Source organism: Etheostoma spectabile, chromosome 7, assembly GCF_008692095.1.
Source record: "Etheostoma spectabile isolate EspeVRDwgs_2016 chromosome 7, UIUC_Espe_1.0, whole genome shotgun sequence".
In the NCBI taxonomy this organism is placed as follows: Eukaryota; Metazoa; Chordata; class Actinopteri; order Perciformes; family Percidae; genus Etheostoma; species Etheostoma spectabile.
The window spans coordinates 6667518-6682052 of record NC_045739.1 but is presented as its reverse complement, the minus strand read 5'-3'; positions in this window follow the sequence as shown (position 1 = coordinate 6682052).

Genomic DNA, 14535 nt, shown 5'->3' with positions numbered 1-14535 from the left:
TGTGTGTGTGTGTGCAGTGTGTAAAATGTGTTAAGCAGATCGAGGATTTCTTTGAAGATGTATTTTGGAGCCTGCAAGGGGATTCAGGAGTGTGTTATTGCATATTTAGGACACTGTGTGGGTCTTTTGAGAGAGTATGTGTGCGTGAAATTTTAATTCACACTATAAGTGTGAAGCAGCTTAGTTTATTTATCAGTGAGAGGAGATACCCAGAAAGCTGTTATAAGTCCCAGTAGGTCCTCCGTCACACCGAGCTCTGGAGGATCCTAACTAGCTGCAAAACTAAAAAGTTCGCAGAGGAACAATTGCATGTTGGTAGTGTCAGTTCCCACTTCATCTGCTGCTTCATATGCTCTGCTGTCATACCTTCTCTTGAATTGTCCCGCTGCTTTACATCATGTATATTTTCTCCACAAAAAAAGTAGTCACGGTTTTGTTCTGCTCGTGGTCGAGCTATAGGCACCAATATTGCCACACCTGAGGTGTCGTCCTTCTCAGCATTCTGAACCATCGTCAAGGAAAGGTGCCTCTCGGTTGCTCTGGAAACCATGCCTCCCAGCATGCTTTGTGTGAGTGACAGGGGGAAGGTGTGACAGAGTGAGAGCTTTGTGTGAATGGACATCCTGCGAGCTGGACAAGCTCTAAAGGCTTTTACCATTCATCAGCTGAGCCTAAATGTACCACAGTTCATCCCTCACGTTTTCACAATCTAAAAAACAATATTATTATTATTAATATCCATAGTTTATGTTTTCAATTCTGTGCAGGTACTCAGTCCAAGCTGAATGGAAAGACTTAAATACACGGTGCTGTTATCTTTCTCCTTCCATGTTCAAGTTCTTATTCTCAGGGAAGATTTTGGCAAATTCTGCAACATAATTTCGCTGTTGAGAGTGAGCAGGATAAATGGCTTCCATGATTGGTTACAGCAGTGGCAGCCTCATCTTGCTCCCCTCTGTGCTTGCTCATGCGAGACGCTCCAAGAGTGTGTCCTCCTTGGAGAAGACGTGTGTCTCCGCGTATGTGTCCAGCGAATGTAAGTCTGCTTTCTCCTCCAAAACAAAGTAGCTTTGTGTGTGTGTGTGTGTGTGTGTGTGTGTGTAAAAGGCACTGGAACTTCCTTGAAGGACAATTTGCAGTAGTTAGTGCATGCATGTATGCAAGTGTGTTCGATGTGTCTGCGCTGACGTCAATACAATCAACTCCTCAATTTCAAATCTTGTGTATGTGTGCAGGGTTCAATCTCAGAAGCCAGATAAAGTGTGAAACCAATAACTGATAAAGTATCAGACAGCAGGCAGGGCTGTACAGTGGTGAACCTGGAAACAGACCTTTTCTGGAACACTTACCAGATAAGCAAAATCTGAAATAACGTACTCCAGGGAGCACCTGTCAGGTCTTACTGATATAGATATGTAGTTTAACTTTCAGTGCAGTTTCAGTTTGTGTGGAGCTTTGCATGTCCTTTTCTTGATTAAAAAAAGTTTTAATTTCAATGATGTTGCCACTATTATGCAAGGAAGCTGCTCAGAGTAAATAATAATGGAAACCACAAATATAGACATTATAACTAACTAAAACAGTTGTAAGGAAATCGAAGAGAGGATAAATATCTTGTCGGCCTCTCTTGATTGCATCATTATATTCTCTCTATAATTTATTGCCCCTCCTACTGTCACCCCTACATACCTTACCCTACTGTTGATTTCACCTGACTGCAAACTTAAACACCTAAAACAGTCTTGTCAACCTCCAAAACCACATTTAAGAAATAAAAATACACACACACAAGCAATGACAGGAATGTGAAATCCCCACACATTTTCCCACCCCATTATCATTATCACCATGTTATCACCACATCGTCATTAGCTGTGATGGTGTCTGTGTTGTTTTCCTGCCTTCTAGTTTGTGTTGTGCCTTTAAATGTTTTCCGGTTTTTCACGAGATACAGTTGATGCAGTGTTTGTTGTTTCTCCGATGGGAAGAATAATCTAATCCCTGACTTCATGAATCTATCAGTGATGATATATGTCTGAACAGATCCCAACCTACCATTGTCTTCCTCTTTTCCTCGTCTTTTCTAATAGTTTTGGTTCACATCTGTTCACCTGACAGACAAGGTTTTACTCATTGAGGCTATTTGTGTCTGCCGGCCCTCGTACTTGTTTTAACTCGTCCTTCCTTTTTCAAGTGTCTTCTTATCATTCTGTTTTTTTTTTCGCTCATTAGCCTACTTTATCCTCCTCTCCTCTCCTCTCCTCTCCTCTCCTCTCCTCTCCTCTCCTCTCCTCTCCTCTCCTCTCCTGCATGCTCCTCAGCCTCTTCTTCCTGTCTGTCGTGTTGGCATGAGCCTCCCTGGCTCTGCCCCCGCCTGCCCGCACTTTATGCTGATTGGACCACTGTTCCACTTAAATTCACCATGGCAACCACAACCTGTTGCCTAGCAACCCAGCTCTTCTCCCTGATTCCTGCCAGTTGTTCTCCACAGGCAGAGAGAGAGAAAAAGGGAGAAGAAGAGAGATTGAAAATTCCCTCAGATTTGTGTGTTGTGGGGGAATGGGGGGGGGGTGTGGGGGGGACGACATGAGTATATTTGGCTGCTCTTCTCTGAGTCAGAAAGAAATGTCGAGTGTGCTGATGAGATGGTTAAATGCAGACTCTGTTTGCATGTAGGCAAGAGGGACCTTCAGTTAACTCTTAGTAGGCTGCAGGCCAAGCACATATGCACCAAATGCGTGTGTGCGTGTGTGCGTGCGTGCGTGCGTGCGTGCGTGCGTGCGTGTGTGTGCGTGTGTCTCTCTTCTTGTCTCCCGTTGGCTGGACTTCTCCTCTCATGCGTGATGAGAGCAAGGGTACATGCAATCTCATGCTAAAGAATTCATGGCGCTGCTGCTCTCAGAGGCCCCACTGTCAGTGTAGCCTCATGACCCACGCATACTAATCAGAGACACTGGCTAGATGGACACACACAAACACACATACACACACGTTCTTACAAATACCGAAATGGATTGAGTAAGCACTCTGTTCTGGCGTGTCGTCCACCTATTTTAACCGGGGAAGATTACCCAGTTACTAATTGACTTTTCCTGCGGCCTGGGAGCCTGTCCCATGGCCAGGTAATCCCACAGCTCATCTCCTACAAGATGACCTCCTATCCTGGGGAGAGCAGCAGGAAGCTCCTCTCCACCTCATAATTGGATCTCATACAAGTCTAAAGTTGTTGTCGGGTTTTCTCTCACTTTATCTTTGCATCAAAGAAATATGAAACACTTAGCCTTAGTGTTGCTTCTGTACCAAATGATGTATACATTCTGAGTCCCAGCGTGTATTTTTAGTGATGACATACACATAATCAATTATGATTTTATTTGAATGTTCAGCTGCCTTCATCACCTCCATAAAGAATTAACTAATTAATATGAGCAACTGAAACATGAGCAAACAAAGATCATAGAAATAAATGAGGAGCCATAAATGAAACATAAATTCTCCAATGGCACTTTGTTATGGGCTGAAACTGCCACACAGAATTGCTATTGTGTAGGCTTGTAAATTGTTAGGAAATTAAGGGAAACAATATAAAAGTTTCTTATGTATAGAATATCATACCAATTATACTGTTTCCATCAACTTGCTGGCAACCTTTTTGTTGCTGTGGAACCAGCTTGTCATACATCTTTTCAAAGAGACAAGTTCAAGCTACAGTCAAATCATCATTTAATAACATTACTTGTAGGGAGCCGAACTGAGCGATCCAACCACTTTAGAGATCGTTTTATAACCTGCTCCCATAAATATATTACAGGAACGAGCTTTTTCTTCTTGGGGTTAATTAAAGTCACTGACTAAAAATGCAACAAATGATGCTTTCACTTGTGTGAAGACATTGTGAAAAAAATATTTTAAGCTTCTCATCCAGTGCCACCTTCACTAATTTGGTTTATGACCAAATAGTGTGCTTTATTTATTATTATTATTATTATTTTTATTATTTTTATTATTATTATTATTATTATTTATACTGTAACAAAAGCATTATATGTCTGAATAGTAAAAATAAAAAATCTAAAATAAAACAAATAGTAACACTGCTTTTTCTACTGTGACAAGTCAAAATGTATGTGAAAAAGGCCTAATGTGCTTTTTACTACTACAAGGCTGGACAATGTCCTCTCAAAACGATGAGGTGAGACTTTTTATCAACAGTAACATTTTTTTAATTTCATCTTCAGTCCTGAAACAGAACTAAAGTAAGTTTTTACTCTTCCTATTTAAAGAGGCTCTGGTGAAAAGAGCCAGAGCCAGACTCACTGTATTCCTGTGTAAAACTACCAAACACTAGGAAGGAATCCTCAAATGATTACTTGTATGGCTTCTTCCTCCTCCCAGCTCTTCTTCTCTCTTGCTGCTGTCATGGTCTCTCCCAGAAGACAAAAGCAGATATGACTTGTGTCTGATCTCCAGCCATTAATGCATGTTTTGGTTGGTTTATAGATATCACCCCTGTTCATGTAATGTCAACCCAGACTGCCTCAGCGATTACAGTATGTGTTTTTGAACTCCTTATTTCCATTGACCTTTCCAAAACACTGCAGCCACAGGGTCAGATATACATTAGGGATAATAACTGGTATCTATTGTAGCTAATCACGCACACCGCGACACACTGGTGCATTGAGTCAAACACATACCCGGTAAACACTCACCAAACAACACTTATAGCAAAGGACCTTGCTATAAGTCATTTGCATGAGATCGTATATGCATAGTCCATTAAAGAATAGGATGAAGGGAAACAAGCCAAGGCTCTTATGGTAATTGAAACAGGTTTCCTGAGAGCCTGCCAGTTGGCCCACCAGGATTTGAAGCAGTGGGGCCCCAACACCAATCTGTCTGATTGGAAAACCCTGAGTTCAAACACAGAGGAACCGCCCTTGCACACGGGGAGCTGGGATCTGAGGGGTCAGACCTTGACCCTCACAGTGTCCCTTCAGCGGCACCTTCCCTTTAAACACTGTGAAGATTGCTGTGCGTTCACCTTGACATGTTTGAAGCTTTAAAGGCCCCGAAAACCTATTTTCTAACCTTCAGTAGTTTTCTTGTCTGGGCTCCTCACTGGTTTGAAGTGGGCAGGACTAAGTTTGAGAAAGGTGATGTCACATATTTCCATGAACCAATCGGAGTGAAGCAACATTTGAATCAGACACTGGTGACAGTTATTGGTTTGTTTTCTTATGTTGTCAGCACTGCCAATCCAATCTAATTTAACCACACCCACACAGGACTGATAAATCACATTTACTAAGTGTATGAGTGTTAAACTCCTAATAGATAATCACTTTGGATATTTTTTTGCAGATCCTTAACTTTAGCGTGTTGTTGATTGATGAGTTATTAAGGTTATAGAGAAATACTTGTTTTAAGTGTCTTGCGGCAACACAAAAAACTCCTTCAAATGATTATGTCCCCATTTTTGCTTACTCTACTCTATACTACTGTAGTAAGAACTGATTTGCAGAGGCAGCATCCGCATCAGGGAAACACACAGATTACACAGGGATTAGGGCGTGTAATCTCACACGTTGCTCTGTAATGCTGTCCACAAAAGGAATGAAGATTGTTTTGTTTTTTTCAGTTTTGCACTCAGACAAAGAAATAATTTTACACACAAAACATATACAGAGCTGTGCAAAGGTAGGTGTAAACTAAGAATGCTTTCAAAAAAGATGAATAATGATTGTTTATTTTTATCAATTTACAAAATGCAAAGTGAGCAAACAAAAGATAAATCAAAGTCACATCAATATTTGGTGTTACTACCCTTTGCCTTCAAAGCAGCATCAATTCTTATAGGTTCACTTGCAAAAAGTTGGGCAACGTTGGCGATCGTAGACGCAGTGGTCGGCTGAGGAAACATCAGATGAAAAATACATCAAGCTTCTTTCCCTTTTAAATGGGAAGATGTCCAGCAGGGACATATCAGCTCAGAACTGACAGCACCAGAAGGACCCAGGTACACCCGTCTACTGTCTGGAGAAGGTCAGAAGTGGTCTTCATGGATGAGTTGCAGCCAAAAAGCCTTACCTCTGACTATGTTTTCGTGCATAGTTGAGTCGCTTGGCCTTGTTTCCATGTCAGAAGTATGGCTTTTTGGCTGCAACTCTTCCACGTACTGCATATGTACATAATCGATTGTACACTGCTAAGAAAATTTCCTTCAAATAAAAGTTGACTTTGACAAGTCCAACTGGTGAGTAGAAAAACACAGAAACTTGAGAATGTAGTCTGACAGCACTTTATCTTCTTGTTTTCTTTTCACAAGAGAGATATATAAAACTGAAAAGTTTAGTTAAGTTAGATTTCTCTATCGAGCTCTTCTTTCATCTTTCCTTTATCTGTTGATGACAGATCGCTGACCTTCCTCATCTCTCTTTTTCTCTTCTGAACGAGAGATAAAAGAAAAGATGGGACTCTTGGAGGGTATGCAGTGTTTGGAAGGATTGAGGATGATTATTTTCGAGGATGGGGAGGAGGTTGCTGGATGAAAACAGAGGTCCTGGCTCAGCCTTAAGTGATGCTTTGATTGCTTTGACAGTTGATCTTTATTATGAAATTCCATAATAGAAAATCGACCCTGTCCACTAAGCCAGGGATCTTATCTGTGGGAGTCTGCATTCGATGGAAGTGTGTGCACATGAGTGTGTGTGTGTGTGCGTCTGAGGGATCAAAAAGGGCAAAGATATTTGCTGAAATCAGGAGAAAAGAAATCAAACTGGACAAAAGTGACTAGAACTTTTGGCACTTTCTTCTATTGATTAATATAGCACAAAACCTTGCATTGGGAACACTAATAGAATTATCATTCCTGCAGGAGACGGTGTGGTCCTTTGGGTGAGTGTGTTTGGTGAACAATGCCGCTGCATCAGTCCAGCAGGGCCCGATGATAAGGGGCCCTACATTTACCCACAAGCCTTGAGGACAATAGCAGGCTGGGGCCTTGTTGCCATCTCGGCGGCCTGGCTCTCCTTTGTCAGTGTGGACGTGTGAAGCTCCAGTGACAGATGGCAGGGACATACTGCCATATCTGTTACCTTTCCGAGTGACGTGCAATATGTACTCTTTCCTACAGACGACCGCAGAGAGCCGGCAGCTGTCCATCCCTCTTCCCACACCTCCCTGCAAGGACTGAAACACCAACAGCCCGATCCAAATTCAGCTGAGAATAATCAGGCTACAATGCTTACAGATGATCTATTAAAACGTATTAGGAATAGTCCTTGTTTAGGCTTGAGCAAAAATCACATCAGAATGAAAAAGGGAATTCAAACATATTTTTGGCAAGTAAGAATATTCTATTTGCAGCCAGTGTTATTTTTGGTTTCTGTTGAACACGTTCTTCTTTGTTTGAGGAAAAGGTGATGCTGTATTCTTTCATAGTAACATCAAATCACTCCCCAGGGCTGCACAGTGCAGAATATGAATCTGATATTGCATAATGCCATGTCATCTTTATTCTGAAAGTATCTCCTTCTCTTCTCTTCTGTAACATAGGCGCAAGCATTGTTCATTTATTTGTGCGTCTAGAAAAATGCGATCTGTAATAAGCAACTATGATGTAAATATGTATCATGAATCATCAAGGGCAAGCCTGAGAAAGGTAATTCTTTTGGGTTATATGAGTCACTGTAAAACCCTACCACTAAAAGTGTCTGCATGCTCTCTCCCTGTATCTATGTGTGTGTCGTTCTTCCTCTCCCTGTACGTGATTTATAACAGCGTAGTCTTAGCGAGGGCCTTAGGAGGCAGATCGAGTGGAATTGGTCTAATTTGCGTGAACTGCTGTTGATTTATAGCCCAGTCAGAGGTTAATGACGATGTCGCTCATTGCTGCTTGTTATTTCCACTGTAATGTCGTTATAAAGAGGCACTGCCAAGACCCCGCGGCATTGTAGCCACCGCTCCTTTCCTCACATTGACCCCACTCTTCTCCCCTCTTTGCCACTCACCCCTGACACCTCATCTCACTTCACCTACACAGTCACTCACTGGAGATGTACTGGAGAGATTGATTGCCTTCATGAATCAGACTATTTTGGACAAACACCTTCGCTGGGTGCTCCAGAGTTTGGGCACAGTAAGGAACAATGCAGGAGCCAGTTCTGAAAGAGGCACTACCCCAATATAAATACACTCCATTACAAGTACAAGTAAGTATCAAAGGTATACCATTTGCAGGCCACCATTGTTAATTAGAATGTGTTCTTAATTACATGCCTGGTTAAATAAAGGTTAAAAAAGCAGCCTCTTTTTAAACGTATCTGTTATTGTATTAAAATGTTATTATATAAATAACATAACAGTAGCAAAGTCCTGCATTCAATGTAAAAGTACTTAGTAGTAATGATGTACTTAAAGTATCAGAAGTTCTCATTATGCAGAACGCCCTGTCAGATTGTTTCAATTATATACAGCATATTATATTATTGTATTATTATCATTGATGTATTGATATATATAAGCAGCATTTTTAAATTGTAGCTGATGGGCTGGAGCTCATTGTATCTACTTTATGGGTTGATAAGAATACAGTTATATTTAAAGTTTTCACATTTTATTGTTTTACAACATTAAACCAAAGTTGATTTAAGCAATGAGCCCCTTCAATGTCCCCTTCTACATCGGACTTATCTGCTCTTATAAGCTCTTTCAGGTCACAGTCAATGGAGAATGAAGAGCGGGACCTTCCAGACACAGGTGTGCTGATACAGCAATCAACTGACAGACACACAGGTGATCTGCGTTTAACTAATTATGTGACTTCTGAAACCAATTATTCAAGTTAAAAGGAGTACCTGTATTTCGTGTTTTTGCTCTCCATATTTATAATTAATGGAGACCATTTTGGAGATATCTGTTTTATTTGCACGTCCAGCAGATATGGAGCAACATTAGCATTCATTTAGAGTCGTGTTTCTGGCCACCTGGGGAATGTAAGTCCAATATTCACTCTCCTTTTAGCGCTGTTTTTGGTTAGCTCCTGAGGGAAATATCTGGCTCTTTAGTAGCCCCAGTTTGTTTCTCATTCATTAGCACACATTGGGGTCAAGGATGTAACCATCGGTTTCTCTAAAAGATAAAACAACCTTTTAATGACCTTCTGTGTGTCTGTCCGTATGGTGCTGAGCAGGTGGTGTACAGTGGGTTTGTTGAGCTTTTTCTTCTCTAAGAGCGGTAGGCGTGAACAGTTTAGTTGCGGCTGAAACCGCAAAATAATGAGCTGGAACCAGTGCTCCGTGAAGCTGAGGGGAGCTGCAGATTTGTGAGATCTCTATAGATTCACAATGGGAGATCCCTTTCACATAATCACTTTGTTTTCACACTAACATTTGTAATGATAAAGTGTTGATAACAAAAATCATACATTCATACATACATATCTGCACGAACCAACATAATGAAGTGCTTTACACAAGATTATAGCCACTTTTAAGTACAGTAATTCACAGTAAATCCACATTTTCCCCACTGTGGGACAAATAAAGCTTTTCTTATCTTATCTTTGTACATAGATTAATGTACTTAGTTACTTTCTATTACTGGCAGGAGCACACTGGAGAGCGAGCATACACACACAGGCACTAACTCACTCACTCACTCACTCACTCACTCACTCACTCACTCCATGACATTGACACTGTGGCTGCAGCAGCAGTTCCAGACAGGACTCAACTGTGCGTGTCTCCAGAAGCGAGGAATGTTGGTAGCATCAGCCCAGGAGAGGTTGTGTCTATCTGGGCATGGATGCTGCCCTGTCACCCACCCCGCTGCTCCCACCCCAAGCCCACCTCTGCCTCCCTGATCATCAGCAGCAGCAGCCCGACATTTGAAACCCTGAGACAAAGTCTGAATGCAGAAGAGAAGACAGAGGCTGGAAACTGAAATCACAAGATGTGTGTAACGTTCACACGGTTGCTCCTACTTTTTGTTGCTTTACACTTCTTGAATAATAATTTGCCATTCTATCCAGCTTTTATTAATGAAAGTAAAATTCATCTACTCACATTAAACCCTGGAAATGTTTTCCACTTGACCTGCGAGACAGGGTGCTTTGGAGTAGTTCACAGCATCAGCACTGTGACAGGAGGCAGCCATAGTCTAATGTTGGGGGAGGAAAATATCCAAAGTATTTACAAAACACCCATGACACGTGTCAAATCAGTGTCACCATGCTGTTTGTAGTCAGCGCTTGATGGTACCAAAGCAATGCCAAAGAGAGTTCTGTAGCGCCGTGGCTCAGCTGGGTATTGCATTTTCTGCTTTTATGAAATGAAATCTATGTGTGCGCCTCTATCCCAAGAAACATTCATGAATTCAGATTCAGAATTTTTTTCACGCTCATTGTTCCCTCTTTGTCATTTCAATCACATTTTCAATGAATCCAAGTTTGCTGAGATAACTTTGAAGCCCAGTCTGTTCCGGATAACCAGAGAAATGGGATCCTCAGGGAAAATGTAATGTTTCTTCATTTGGCAGTTGTTCTATCTATCCTCTTTCTTCTTCCTCCCTTCCTTTCATAATCTGTTTTTCTCTCACACCACAGCTTTACATGAAACATGATCTGAAAATGTCAAACCTCTTGTGGAGTCTGTTTCTACAAGCCTAGTTAGGACAGTTATTAAATATCACTGAACAAGTGCAACAAACAATCAGACAAAATCATTTCCCCTGCCATCGCACATTGACCAAAGGTTTTACATTTTAAATATGTTCGGTGTAGATGTATACCCGTCGTCTAAAGGGAGCACTTAAAGTGGAAATCAGAATATTTATTTGACTTGGGAAATCTTAGTGGTGTGTGAGTGAAAGAAGGGAATTGCTGTGGAAGAGAGCACGAAGAAAGACATGGAAAGAATGTAAACTCAACATAATTCCCAAATATTTGGTATATATCATTCCGGCTGACCATATATGATAAATATATGGCATTACTTATTTCCTCTACGTAAAGCAACACTTTATGTAACATATGAGATGATATAATTTGCTCAGCTGCCGGTCATTTCGGCGGAGATTACGGTTAAGTAAATCAGACTAGTGTGCGACGTGTTTGTTGTTTTGTTTCCGGTCTAGCTAGATCTGGTGTGATGTTGTCGTTTTTCTAATATTACTAGTTGTTGCGACAGCATGTGAAAAAACTACAAAGTTTGCGAGGGCAAAAAATAATGTTAATCTTGCGATAAAAAAATGATGCCGTTAAAATGGGTTTGCGTTAATGGCGTTAATAATGGACAGCACTAAATTTCATGCTTGCATATATTATATTTGTGTGGAATGAATTATGTGTGTTAGCTTTAATTATCTTTTTCTTTTTGTCCTTTTCTTTGCAATTTTCTGCATGTTTATACCTGACTAAGTCCTCAAATGCATATAAGATTATCAGTGACGCCGCATAAGAATGGGTTTAGATTCAAACTGCACTGTTTTTTACATAAAGTGGTGTGTGTGGTGTTGGCCAGTGGCCACTGCCATAAACCCTTGTGTATTTCAAGTTTTTCCTTCACACAGTCATGTGTCATTGTGTTTTTGGTTTTTTTTTATGCATGTGAATGAATTGTGTTTGTTGTGTGTGGGCTCACCTCAAATTGCTCTTTTAAGGGACGCATCCATTATTTAAAATTGTAAACTGAATTAAATAATGACATTAGGAGAAATGGTTCAGTCTTATACAATTATTTAATCTTCACACTTTCAAATCTGCTTAAGAACCAATTTGCCAAAATGCCCAAATAACATTTTATTAATTCACATCTTGAGTTGAAATGATGATATGATTTATGCAACCTCAGCAAACGTTTTATTTATCTGAAAGTGAAAGACAGAAATGTTAAAATTTCTCATTTTCTACATTGAAGCTGGACCTTTTTAGCATTATAACAATGGCTTCACTTGAACGTGTCTTTTATTTCATGGTATTGGTTTTCTGCTGCTTTATGGATGGGTGTACTGTTTCTCCTGCTTCATTGTCTGAGTGTGTGCGCGTGTGTCGGAGGGCAGGTTGTGTTTGGCTTCAGATAGAGTTTGGGTCGGGACTGCAGGGTTGGAGGTCAGAGTTTAGCGCTGTGTTCAGGCTCCACTGTGTCATCTGTCTTTGTTGGGTAAATCAGTTGCCTTCTGCCAGGGTCAAGGTTTGGTTAAGGTCAAAGGTTGCCAACAACAGCGAATGTCTCATGAGGCAAGGTGCTGCGTCTGTTATGTCTGCTGCGTCACAGACACAAAGACACAAACTCAGACACGCACAAAGCTTTGTGGGCCTTATCTGGTGGGTGCAAGCCCACGTAACAGCCGGATGTCTCCCCCTGATGTATTGCTCATGTTTAAACTGCTGCTTATTTTGTCTGATTTACATATCTAAGTGACACCCCCCTCAACACACACACTTTGACCTCTACCCCCACTACACACACATTTTACACTCACATTAACCTTCTTCACAATCTTCCTCTCCATCCTCCAACTCTGCTGCTCCATCTTTCGGAGAAAAATAAAACTTAACCACTGACAAAAAAGGCTGCTTACTAAATGTTTTTTTCAGCACCATCCATCCATCCATCCATCCATCCATCATTACTCCATCCCTGTGCTAACCCCTCCTCCTCCCTCAGCCACCAGCTGAGCCTGCTGACGGCGGCGGCTGTGTGGGGGTTGAGGTCTGTTTGTGGGTGAGGGGAAAGAGCAGAGGGATTTTTTTTGTAGCTGGGGATGAATGAGGTCGTCTGACTGTGCGACACGTGCCACCCACCCCCACCACCCTTTTAAAACACAAGCTGGCACACGCACACACATGTGCACAAATACACACACAAAGAAAAACCTCATGGCATTCCTCTTTAATCTGACCTTATTCATCTATTGGAGCATAAACGCTTGAGACAATAATCATGACTAAACATGGAGGTCTGCGTTCAAAGACACAACACTCTACTTACAGACACACAAATGTGCACATGCTAACATACACACACATACATGCACGGCTCACGCCAGGTCCTGATAGGCTGCGCAACCGAAGCAGGCAGGGGGGAATTAAGGTCACATGGTGTGTGCTGCTATAATCCTTTACTGCACCCAAGGACAGGTCGGCCTCCACCAGCAGCAGTCATTCACCCCCCGACAGAAGAAGAAAAAGAGGAAGGGTGGTGTGTCTGGGTGGCAGTTCATGATCATGTTTTAATAAGAAGATCATACATGCTTTAAACACACATGTCTTGTGTCTGCCCTGAGCTACAGACTGGTGCGTGCATGCGTGAGTGAGTGTGTGCAGAGTGTGTGGAGAGAGAGATAAATCTGTGTATTACTGTAAATCTGAGTGGTAGAAGCAAAGAAAGAAAGAGAGGAGAGTACAGTAGTACAGTATTATGTGTTGTTTCTCTGGGGAGGCTGAGGTGACAGACCGGTACGCCTCTCACTCCAGTAATTTCTCCTGCCGCCTGCTGCCTCATATACCCACAGCTCTACGGTCAGTTGCCATGGAAACAAGAGGATAGGGTGTATATTTTTTGGTGAAATGTACATTGACGTGTTGAGGAGGACGGGGCTGGCGGGGGCTGCGCTGGAGTAGGGTTTATGTGTTTGACTTATTCATTTGCCTGTATGTACATACGTGCACATAAATATATGGGCCTACTGTGTGTGCGTGCAGGCGTGTGTGCGTGTGTGCTTGCGTGCGCTAGTACTCCTTTGCCGTCTGTTCACCTGAGGGATGGAGGATTAGGTGATTTGTGTGAGATTATCTGGAGGCGAATCCCTTGGTTGTGTTAACGATTCCACACTGGTTTAAACCCCCCCACATATACACACACACACACACACACACACACCAAAGGATCCTGCTGTCATTTCTCACCTCCATTGGCACGCCTTGTTCTATCACACTCCAGCAAATTGAAAGGATGGATTGTGCTCCGATGTCACAAAAGTGTGGGTGCACAAGAGTGTGTTCTGTATCTTTCTAAACATGCGTGTACTCTTATTTGTATTTCATTGATGCAGCCATGTATATGAATGCATGTGTGATGCAGGCATGTATTTGTTGAATTCCTGCACTTCACGGTTTGTGTAATTTCCCCCTGAATCAGCAGATTGGGTAAACAAAAGCGTGACTCGTTTTAATTACAATGTTAATTGATAGGAAACAAAAGGGGCTTAATTAGGTGCAATGAGGCAATGGGCACAGTGGCACTGTGGACTTAATGATTCAATGCCCACAGCCTGCCGATACAGACACTCATCTGTACGAGCACACACACAAACACACACTCGGAAAATAGAGGGCACACTGAGCGAGACAGAAAACACATTGGGGAAACCCTGAGCAGGGACGGAGCAAGGCAGCAAGGCAGAACTTTCAAATTGTCGTCGTCATTTGTTCACTGTGCCTTTTCTCGTCAACAATTTACGGATTCGCTGTTGTTCGACATACTAATGTTGTGGAATCGTCAGAGAGCAGAGGAGGAGCAAAGAGAGAGAACA